Here is a 12,141-nt window from a genome sequence, read left to right as displayed (position 1 = left end):
TTGCAAGAGGTGGACAATGCCAGAGATCAATGAAGAGAATTCAGAAATTGCATAATGTTGTTAAGTCTGCCTGAGGAGAAGGAGGAAGCAGAAGGCTTTTATACCTTGCACACCTGTCTTCTCTGATGGAACAAGAGTACCATTCTCCCAGCAGAACTTCTCCCTAGAGAAACGCTGTAGAGAACAGACTGTCACCCTGAAATGGGATGAGCCATATATTAAGTTATACTTGGGGGCTGGCAGGCAAGCCTAAAAGCATCAGAAACATTGATATTGCTCTGAAACAAGTTACAGACTCTGTAAGGTAAGCAGGAAATTGTAGGCTGTTACAATGATGTGTTTTTCAGTCATGGACTGTTTGAACTGGACGTGGCTGTTAACAGCAAGAGACTGTGACATTTGTCATAGTACAGGAGCAAAGTACCCGCAGTAGTTCTTACAAGCTGTGAATTTGTGGAGTCTCTGGTGGAGAAGTGGACTCTAATAATTGGGCAGAACACCACACAGCTCTCAATGGGTGCAGACCTGTGCTGAGATGGTCCAACTGTCACACTGTTTACTGCCCCAGGAGATTTCAGACTTTCATGCACAGAAACAGCAGAAGAGAGAGAGGTATGCATTATCCTACTGTTGCCCTCATAGCTACATTAGAAGGACTAGAATCAGAGGAGATGAACAAATACATTTCCCATTAAAAGACAAATGCTAAGGGAGAAGGCAAACACCAAATACTTTTAAATTTTTTTGATCAGTCAGGCATACATCCATCAGCACTTGTTCAATCACTTACTTGGGAAACAATATTTACCCATGCCACTGTTTGAGTAACCCTTGGTATCCAGAGGATTTTGATTTAATGTGGGTAGGCTTTGTGTTGGTATGAAAGGTTTGCAGAAGTGATACTTTGGTCTGATAGGAAAAAAGTGGTAAATAAGGACAAGTGGAGGCCTCAACCTCCTTTTTAGAAATATATTGTGCTGTTGAACTAAGGTGGATACTGGGCATCACAGAACCAAACAGCTGGGAGAGCAGTGAGGGGTAAGGTGCATCACAGTCTGAGGGGCTGTCAGTCTATGAGGGAAGGGCAGTGTAATGTTATCAGGTACCAGAGGATTAGGGAAGCCATTCATACAAATGCTTGCTTTAACCTATAGGAAAAAATGGTGAAAAGGCTTAAAGCTGAGAAAAAACAACGAGTTAGCTTTTTATTCAGAGTGTTGCTAAGTTTTGTGCTGTCCCAGCCAGATTGTTTTCAGAACCCCAGCTATATCTGGTTGCAGCTTACACAGATTTGCTTGCAACACACAGCAGTTTGCAAGGCAAATACATCAAAAGCTTGTTTCAGTGAGCCAAATTTGTGCCACTGGTGACAGTCCCACTGGACTTGGGTCAGGGAGTGATACGGGGCTGCTGCTGAGTGCCCAGGGCAGTGATGTATGAGTTCAGTACTTTTTCACTCTGGAGCTGAGCCTTCCCAAGCAGCAGCCACCGCAGTCTGGGAGCAGAGAGCAGGGCTCTGCAGGAGTGTCCAAACACTAATAGGTACCTACAGGGCTGTTTCCCTTGAGGCTGTGGTGAAGGATCTCACAGAGAGAGACTGTTTTCCCCAAAAGCTCTCACTTGAACAGCTTTTCCTTCAAACTCCACCAAATGCAAATCCTGCCTCATTAAGGGGTCACCAAGGTGAAGTAACCACCACAAGGTGCTCGTGATACTTTGGAATAGGCCTCATGTTGCTGGGACTGTTTCCATGGCTGGGGGAGACTTTCAGACCAGGTGTATTTATCAAATTCACTCTCTTTAAATTTATTCTGGTATAGCCTTTCAACTCTTTCTACATATGAAAAAGAGATCCAAAAAAAGCATTGGTTATTATTTTTTTAGGCAGAAAATGGTAAGAAAAAATGTCCCGGTTTCAGAAAAATAGGAGGCTTATGTATAAGACAGTCTGTAAAATATCCTGTCACAAGTGAGGAAGCAGACATATTAATACATTCAAGGAACTGAAATTGAATTGAGCAGAGCTTGGTAGTAAGTATAATCACTCATCTTTTAATTCCTTGACTCCCAAACAGCTAGGTTTTTGTGGTTTATTTTGAACTTCAACATGTCTTCTGCCATGATCTTGCTGACCATCTTTCCTGACGAGCTAACTGAAAATGTCTGTATGTGAAGGTTTTTCATGGGTGTCAAAGACTGTAGAGTGAATTAGTAGCATAGAAAGGCATGGTGTCCAGCAGGAGGAAGACAAAGGGTGATGGATGGAACAGATTCAAAGACAGCACTGCTCTACTTGGCCCAGAAAGAGGCTTTGGCTCTAAAGAGAAAGCAGTCTAGAACTTGGGGTATAACCCAGTTTGTATGACCCAGTGTCTGCTCAGGGAGAGAGGACTTGCTTGTGATTGAAATGGAACAAGAAAGCAGATGTCTCTTTTTGGTCATACCCCACCTTCCTTCACTGTGTCATGAGAGCTGCAGGACTTGGGGTATCACCAAAACAAACAAACAAACCTGTGTCTAAGCCTGCTCCAAGGCCCAAGGACACCCACCATCCACCACATGGGCAAACATCCATGCTTGGACGTACAAGTCCCTGCTGAGATAAGGCTCTAACCCAAACTTCAGAGCTTGCTCGTACTTCAAAGGGTCTTCATGGGCAAAACCAGTTTCCTCTCTGCCTGCAAACTTCTAGCCCTGCAAACAGGAGACAGGAGTCTCCGCAGACCTGGGTTTCAAGAAAGTCTTTCTGAGATATTGCTGACCAATCCTTGGAAGACTTTAACCTATTCATATTCACTTCAGGAAGGAATTGCAATAGCGTGTGTCTCATGAGTAGGCATGAGGCTTTAGAAGCATAACATGGACACTCTGTGGCAGTAGTCATGGGCAGGAATTCACACAGGAAGTCTGTGGGATACAAAAGTCTGTTGACTTGATGTAGCTTATAGGTGCCACTTCTTCTAGTATGGAGGTAACCCTATTTCTTAGCCTGGCTGTTGGTAAAGTGAGGATACAACTTACCTATGACATGTGGCAGTAATAAGCCTCAAATAAATGATGCTTTCAAAGTGCTTTGCATTCCTTGAAAGGAATGTGTTGTACAAACACAAAATAATTCATTCAAAATTTATGTAAAGGTTGCATTTATAAATGCTGTACAAGTGGGTAACAAATGATTAACAGATGTTGTAGCCATATTACAGAGATTAATGTATTTTAGATGGTTATAAACTATCTGTGGAGTTGTTGGACTCTTTAAGGATTGGAGAAGTAGATTAACCATGGATTAAAATATCAGTCATGTGTTAAACTCATTTATAACATCCCCCTTAGTAAAAAAAAAAGTGAATTTACTTTCCAAGAGGCTTCATTCATGGGAAAAAAGCAATGGTGAATCAAGCCTGTCATTTCACTGTTACATGTAAGACAAGGGGAAGCATTACTCTTTGCTTTTAAAAGCTTCATTTTGTTGATACAAAAGAATTCATGTAATGGGAATTACACATTTTTAAGCCCCTCTTCTCTTACTCTAAGAAAGACTAACTTCCCCTATGGCTGTGGATGAGGCTCTTTTCAGTGTTTTCCCTCATAACTATGAAAGTGAGTTTGTTGTATCATTCTCCTTAAAATTTGACACAGAGGAAAAATAATGTAGGTATAAAAATACAAAACCTAAACCTCAAATTATTCAATGCACCCAAGGGTCTAACACTAATGAAACTAGTAAATAAAGTGGTAGCAAAGATGCCTTTGTACCAAAGCTACCTTTATTCCATTTAATCTGTCTTTTTCAGAAGCGCTGCTCCAATCCAACAATTCTTATTTAAATGCTTGAACTTTTCACAGCTTCTAAGTACTCCTCATAGAATAATTACTCCAACTTTTTAAGTTTTTCAGCATTCAGCCTTATCTTCATGTCATCTGTTATTCTACCATTTTAAAATTTCTATTTTGTAGAAGCATTGCTGAGTGCTTAATATTATTTACTAGCCATTGCATTAGCCCTGCATGTAAAGGTCTGCTGCATACAAGTTGCCTACTCTGGTGCATATCCAGAGTAAGTCAGTAAAGTTACAGGTGACTTGACACAACAGCATAGAAAATATCTATAGCATCTGACTTCTAAATAACATTTTTTGCGCCTATTCTACCTGGTCATATTCATGGGGGTGTGAGTTGTTTCATCATTAATCGTTATCACCATAATCAACCTATGGGGATATGCTCACTCTATGGTTTAAATCAATTTATCTGCTGTCTTGCCTGGTCTTAAGGGTTGTGAAAGGTGCATCCTGGTACCCCTTCCAGCATGACAACAAGCACATCATCTCTGGGCTCCTATATTCACTAGCCACTGACTCTCTAAGCACAGAAAGAAATTGGTTCCTTCTGTGTATGTTTTGTGAGTAAAGCCATGGATCTTTGAGAAAGAAATGAAAGATTGTCGTGAGCACAGGCAGTGTAAAAGGGCCTGCACGAGCCAACAGCTATCCACACAGTTTTATCGAAAACACCTCCCCCCTCCCATGTGTGGTGTGTCAGACACCACTCAATGACAGCAGCTGATAAATAAGGACTTGTATATAGTCTGTGGTAAACCAGATTAACTATCTGTATTGATCTTCTCTGCAATTTAAATTTGTAAACTGCTCATCCTCCTTATGTAGTAAACTCCAGTGCAGGTAGTAAAGCTCAACAGGGAGACCTGCAAACAATCCTGACTGACACACAGCTGTAGCATGTGACCTTCTGAGAGAGATTGGTGCACACAGTCCTGCTTGGGACTATAACAATTATGGAATTAAAAGCTTGAGTCTCTAAATGTGTTTGAATGTTTCTTTTCCAACAAAATGTGGCTGCTTTTTTCTTTTTCTTTTTTTTTTTTTTTTTTTTTTTGCAAACTTGATTCCTTCATGTTTTCTGCTCCTGGCATATTGTTTACCTCCCTTTACATGTGTGTTTTATTTCATGCTTCTATTAATTGAGGTCTTCGCCGCTTCACTATTGCATGCCTTGTGCTTCAGAAGTAAGAAAAGAAACTGTGTCAAATCAATAAATTCCAAGCTGAGAGGCCAGCTCCATCTAAGCCCTTAGACCCACTGGGCATTGGCTTGCTGAGTGTAACCTGAAATCTTAAAACACTTTCTAGACGAACATTAAGGTACAAATGAGGGCTGGTTTGTCTCTCAAGTCAACACTTAAAATGAAAAAGCTGATGATGTTTTCATTGAGGTGGAAAGAGTGACAGACAGCCTCTTGACAGTGGATTACCAGGAGAGAGAAAACAGAGCTAAAGTTCTGTTTTCACTTTCCACTGCAGAGTGAAGGAGGGAGGTTGGGGGGCTGGGGAGGAGATTGGAAGTGGGGAACTGCATTTTTCCTTGTGTTTTTTTGTTAGGCTCAGTTACACATATATCACCATGGCTAAATTAAAAGGCCTGTATTCTGCTGATGGATGGGCAGTAGGTTTTGCTTGGAACCACAGGAACTCTCAGGATAACATTGGCAATACCCAGGCCAAAGGGAAATTGACAGCGTAAGCTGAATGTTAAGCTTCCCTTCCAGTAACAGACTGTGGTCCAATCCATGCAAACTCTTTCTGTAGTCATCTTTCTACAGCAAAATATTTTAGACAACTTTTAGGGTCCAGCTCTCAACAAAGTACTTAAAGACAGAGGAGTGGAAATTCACACGGAACTCCTCTGCAAAAGCTAGAAATGGGAAAAAGCGAGCTCATGTATCACAAGAAGAAAAGCAGAGCTAATTATGGGAATGAGTGGTCTGAGCTGTACTTCACTTGCCAGTAGGAGTAATTCCAACAAGGAATTGGTCTTCCCCAGGCAAAGGCAGCAAACACAAGCCATGACAGAAAACATCCACAATTACAACATGCTTAAATAAAAGCAAGAGGAAGTTTTCTAGAAACTCACATCCTTGGCAAAATGGGGGCCTGCTCCCCATCCCTTTAAGTCCAGTCTGTCGTCTTTAACTAGAAATTGCAATATCTTGTCATCTCAGTGCTGCAGCCCATGTCTCAGGATCAAGCTATCTGTCTGTCCTTCCAGATGTCTGTATTTCCCTTGCTCTGAGGTAGTAGGCTATTCCCATAAGTGGAGGCCTGTGACCTTAGCACTTCCAGGAGGAACAACATTATTGTCTCTGATGATACAGTTGTTTCTGGATGCTGGGCCAGTCTGTGTGGGCACAGGGGACCTGGAGAACAAGAAAAAGCAGGTACACCTTCAGTGATTTTCTAACTTCTTGCTGCTTGCCTATCTTAACTCATATACTTACAGCAGTAGGACAGCAGTAGCAGGAGTGAGAAATTGGGATGTCTGCCCAGTAAACACATCTGTTTTCAAAGGGAAAATTTCTTGTTATTTTCTGAAAATCAAATTCCTCCTTAGGGTCCTTCAGATTAGGCTTTTCCACAATTTGATACATTTGAAAAAATATCAACGAACCATCAGTACAAAATCACCCCTCATGTCTGACAAATCTTGGCCAGGTTCATCTCTGCATTCTCATGGCAGAATAAGCACTGCAAAAATCCACCATGCATGTGTTCAGCAATGCCTTTCCTTCACCACACATACACTCATGCATAAGTTTTTAAAACATACAATTGGAAATAAACAAAGTAAAAGATGATTAAAAAATCACACATGCAGTGAATATGAACCTGAATGCTAATGCTTGACATGTTATAAAATAAATTTTATTTTTAAGGAAAAAAAAAAATAAAAGTAGAGATGCTTCTACAGTAAGTCAGACCCAAGACTGGAACAGTCAAAATGTGATAGAACTGAATCATATCCCTGCACTGCTTGGCACCAGAGTGCCTAGCACATGTTGTTGCTCTTGTTGAAATGCAGGCAAGAATTAGACCCTGAGGCAAGGAGGTAGCAAAAATGAGTTCCAGAAAATGCTTCTACCTACAGTAAAGCAGCAATACAGAGGAGACATGGCTAGGGGATTTGAAGAGATGAGATCCATGGTGCAATGTGACCAGCAGGACAGCAGGGAGTGATCACGAGGATGGGATAGCACTGCTGAGCAACTGAAACTGGATTTTGAAAGGAAGCTATTATTACAAGTCAGAGGTGCAGTAGGTTCCAAATTCAAGTTAGTGAAGGAGATCTTTTTTCCATTGGTAAGTTGGGGTTTTTTCACTTGTTTTGTGGCTAATGTGGCAATCTGATAATTTGATTTTCATTACTGCTAAAGTTAACTGATTTGTCAGTTAATTTAAAATGCTGCTATGCGATCACTTGAACATAAACTACTGCCAGGACATCCAAAATTTTATTAATTTTTGTATGCAAAACTGCAACCAGCTGTTGACAAAGAAGGAGGCAAATAGAAAGCAAAGGTGTAAGTCCAGTAAAAGAAAGAGTAAGAAAAATAAAAAAATTAAGAAGTCGTGTTGAATGTCAAGTGTAAGGGCCTTTTTTCTGACACTATTTCTTTTACATTACATTTTCCTGGTGGAAAAGTTAGAAACCTAAGGAACAAAGGAGTCTGTCTTAGGCTGGTGACTGGAGGGCTGACTAAGAGCAAAAGATGGTTGGACTTACAAGTAACTCAGGGACAGCATTTTTCTAGTTAGTATTTGTATCACCTGAGACTGTTTAATATCTGCAAGGTAGGTAATTGCCATGGACAGAGTATTTTCCTGAGGCAATTTGGTAGTAGTCAGCAGCAGTACAGTAGAGGTGTTTCTGGTCACGAGAATTTTGAGATCTCTTTCCTTCCTTTGAGGAGCAACAGGAGTAGAAAAATTATATGCAATTTCACCAAGTCAAACCAAGGCCAGGAACCTGTGACTGACAACATCTCGGAGAAAGAATTAACTAATTTTGAAATATATTATATGCTGACTGCGTTAACCTCTTAAAGGAAGCATGTCCACACACCCATGAAAGATGATTTTGCCTATGCAAACTACTTGTAGTGAGATGTTTTCCCCATGGTCTGTGCTATCAACCCTCACCCTCAACATGTGATGCCATGTTACCTTATCCACTATGAAGGGATGCGAAGCAAAGGAGCTCCTTATCAGGTGTCTTAGCATCAGGGCCACTCTTCCTTTGTACCTGCCATTCCCATCACAGGCTCTAGATAAGGCAGCCCTTTTGATGGCTTTAATCATAAAAGCTAACATTCAAGGAAGAAAGAAGCCTTCTTCTAGCTCTCTTCTTTATATCTTTCATTATCTGCTTTATACCTTCATAGCTGGAGAAAACATACGCCGGTGTCCAGGATCTTTGTTATGCACCTTTGGTCTATGACCTCCTGTATCCAGAGGTTATTAAACTTTGACCCCAGGTCTTGAATGTATTTTCTACATTACTTTGCAGGAGAGCAAAGAGCTAGTCTGGCCATTTCAGAGTACAGTTTATAAAAAATGAAGAAAGTGAAGGAGTAACATCACTCAGTAACTTCAGATAGTAACAAAACTATCAAGTATGTTTATTCCATACTTACACAGTGGTGTCTTTCTGAAAGCCCTGAAGTCTAAAGTTAAATGAAGTTATGGTGACATAACTTTGGCTTCCTGCAGAAGTGGTGTAAGGACCTTACATCCTCCAAAAGGAGTAGTGTTGTCCCTGTTTTCAGGTGCATGAGGAGAAAGCAGCTGTTAGGAACCATGTCACCATCATATTTTCTGAAAAATCCCCTTGCCCAGGATTTTTCTCTTGGGAAGCTGAGAAGCCTCAGAGAAAAAGGAAAACAGTATTATCTTATTTGCTTCTCCTGTGTTTTGCTGCTTTGGAATGTGGTTTGGAGATGGTTTATCCAACAGGTGGTTGCTTGATTGGTTTCATGTGAATTGTTTTGACTTAATGACCAGTCACAGTCAGGCTGTGTTGGACTCTGAGGAGAGAGTCACAAGTTTTCATTAGTATTGTTCAGCTTTCTGTCTGCATCCTTCTTTAGTATAGTTTTGGTATGGCATTCTTTGATATAATATACATTTATATTAATATAATATAAATTATTATTTTATTGTATTATATTATATTAATAAATTAGCCTTCTAAGGACGTGGAGTCAGATTCATCGTTTTCTTCCTGCCACGGGGGGACCCCAAAAATACCACAGAACCATACATTTGTGGTTGTTGTTCTTCCCAGGCCCTGTAGCAGAGGATGCACATCCGTAGCAGAGGAAAAGCAAATACTAACATGTTTGCAAAATATTCAAGGAGATGAGGAAATGGAAATCGATATATGGTGGAATTGACATGAAATGCAACTGTAAAGCTTCTGTATTTTTTTGGGTACTGACAACAGGAGACAGGAAATTAATCTTCACAAGTCCATTGTAGGACCCCTCTTCCTTCCTTTGCTTCTCTCACTGTGATCTTTCTTTATCCTAAGTGGGTGGCACACCTTTCCTTCACATACTTCAATATTTAGAAGTGTGCCAGAGGCCAAGAAGGCAGAACAGAAATAGTTACCCATGTACTGGGGAGGACTATGCAGCAAGCCTCAAATGCAGAACCAAGTACTTTACATGTCTTAATAATTAGCATTTTATATTAAGAAAAAAGGCTTTCCAGCTGCAGGGAAAAGCTGTGTCTCTAGGCAGCAGACAACAAATGCAGACTGCATTGGGAACAGAAAAAGTGATTCAGTTTGCTTTCCTACTGGCGGTTCTCCCCACTGCTTGCTGAAAGATGTATATAACAATTACACCAACAAAGAAACAGCTGTAAGATTAGGGAGGCTCAGTCCATGACTGCACAAGCAGAACAGTACAATACTGTGGTCCATCTGCTCCACTTATAAGGATTCACTCTTTTTTCCACTTCCTAACTGTGTGCCTGACCTCAGTGCACCTTCTGCCCAGGCCATTTCCCAGCCTAGAAAGTGGCAGAGATACAAAGCCAGAGGAAACTGTTGTCCCTTAAAAAGAATAAACTTCTCTCAGGTCACATCACATTCTATTCTACAAGCTTAAGATAAGAATATCTGTAGTATGGTAGGAAAGAGTCAACTTAGCCATGTTTCCTGTGTTATGGAGATCAGTGTTGGAGGCCAAGGAAAGACCAAAAGGAAGGAACATGAACACCAGCATGATCTTCCAACTTCCAGGTATTAGCAATTCACAGGCTTCAGAGCCAGCATTTTCATGTCAGACAATCCTTGATAAATCTTATTTCATGAACTTATCTAATTTTGTTTAAGCAATCATGCATATAGCACACAAGCATGTACTTCTACTTTCCTCTAGATTAGAATAATCTGCTATTTTTATGGCTTGTCCTGTATTTGCTCTTGGAAAAGCTGAAATGTGTTTTCTCTCTGGCTCAGTTTCATGAACACTGATGAAAATATTAGTATTCACAAGGATACTTATAAAAGGAAGCTTCATATTGCCGTATAACTCAACATGTAATTAATTGGTAAATTGTTATGTTTATATGGTAATACTCAATCAAATATTCTAGAATTAACAGATGTCCTGAATTCCTTTATGTACAGCTATCTCAGGTTTTGCCCAAACCATAATAAACTATTATAAGTTTGGAAACACCGGAAAAATGCTAACTTTTTGAAAGAATTCCTAAACAAATCTTTGTACCTTTTGGGAAAACAGGTACTGTATTGTAAATATTTATTATAGAGGTATTATTAAAGAAGAGGCACAGCAGAAGTTTTACAGCTGGAACTAAGTTGCTATGAATAATTTTGTTAAAGAACACTGTCAACAATATTTATGCTGTGTCCAAATTGTGCTAAGTTTTTACACACTATTAGGAAGATAAGATCACATGCCTATTGCAGTGTTTGGAACTCGCTCAGAGCCAAGCAGTCTGGTGGGACTCCGCTGCAGCCAGTGCCTCAGCTCCTAGCAGATGGGTGTTACACAACGTGCCTCTCCGCACAGCACAGCTCACCCGGGGCTCCCAGGGGCGCCTTCCCAACCCCGGTGCCCCAGCACGGGATGGGGTGCTGGGAAGGGAAAGTCACTGAACCCCAAATGCAGTGAGCTACTAATGAGTATTTTGAGGGCAAATTGTCTCGCTCTAGGCAAATTCTCATTAGGTGGAGGCACAGGGGAGAGAATTTCACTGTTTTGTACATACAGACTTTGGTGTGTCTGTTTGTGTATGGCTGGATTCTGCTTAGGTGCTCTGCTCTGTCTTCACTTGCTCGGGGACAGGGAATTTTACAGGTGAGTTCATGAATGCAAATGAATGCATGAAGTATGATGCTAGCCCTCTCAAAGACAACTGTATGCAAATGTGCATGCACAGATATTTAAATTCTCACAGGATATAATTATAAAATAATACACACAGAACCAGTCTAAACTCAGGTATGTATGCTTGCTGTTGTTTACATAGTTATTAGGCTGTAAAAATTTGTTATTTTTTTAAATGTAGGCTATCCCTTAATTTAATGCCTTCCTTTTAATTTTGTTTGGATTTTCCTGATGGCACTCTTTCTTAAACAATTAGTTAGGGTCAAGACAATTGTTTTTAATTCAAGAGAATTGCTTCCTTAGAGCATTCAGTCTTGTAATTTAGTTTTAAGTAGTCCTGCAAGGAGCATGAAGTTGAACTTAATGACCCTTATGGATGAGTCCCTTCTAATTTAAGATACTCAGCAATTCAATGAAAATTTTGTAAAATTATTTTTCCCCTACAACACATCAATTGAAACTAGATCATCAGAGTTGCCATTCCAGAAAGATATAATTTGAAAAAACATTTGTTGTCTATCAATCATATCCTGGATGGATTCCAGATAACTGATTTTAAGGATATCTTAAAACTGTAAACACCAAGTTTTAGTCCCCATTTCTTTAGAAGACCAGGTTTTTGAGACTAGAACTAGTCTGTTTCGATTTGTTTGTCCTGTTCACCACTAATAATGTTTCAAGCATCAGCAATTTCACTCTAACAGAGAATATGCAGTCGCCCGTACCACCAAGTTTTTCTAGATCTGGAGACAGCAGCATCCAGGATGTGAGAAGGACACCTGTGGCGATCCTTTATGGGGTGCTAGAGGACTGGAAATGGGCAGAGCCATCACAGAGCCATCACAGAGACCGTGGTGTGGCTCAGCACTGGCGCAGCCAGCAGGCAGGAGAACGCCCGCGGGAGGCAGAGAGCGGCGGCTCGGTCCG

The sequence above is a fragment of the Melospiza melodia genome, chromosome Z, assembly GCF_035770615.1.
Source record: "Melospiza melodia melodia isolate bMelMel2 chromosome Z, bMelMel2.pri, whole genome shotgun sequence".
In the NCBI taxonomy this organism is placed as follows: Eukaryota; Metazoa; Chordata; class Aves; order Passeriformes; family Passerellidae; genus Melospiza; species Melospiza melodia.
This window is presented reverse-complemented; position numbering follows the sequence as displayed.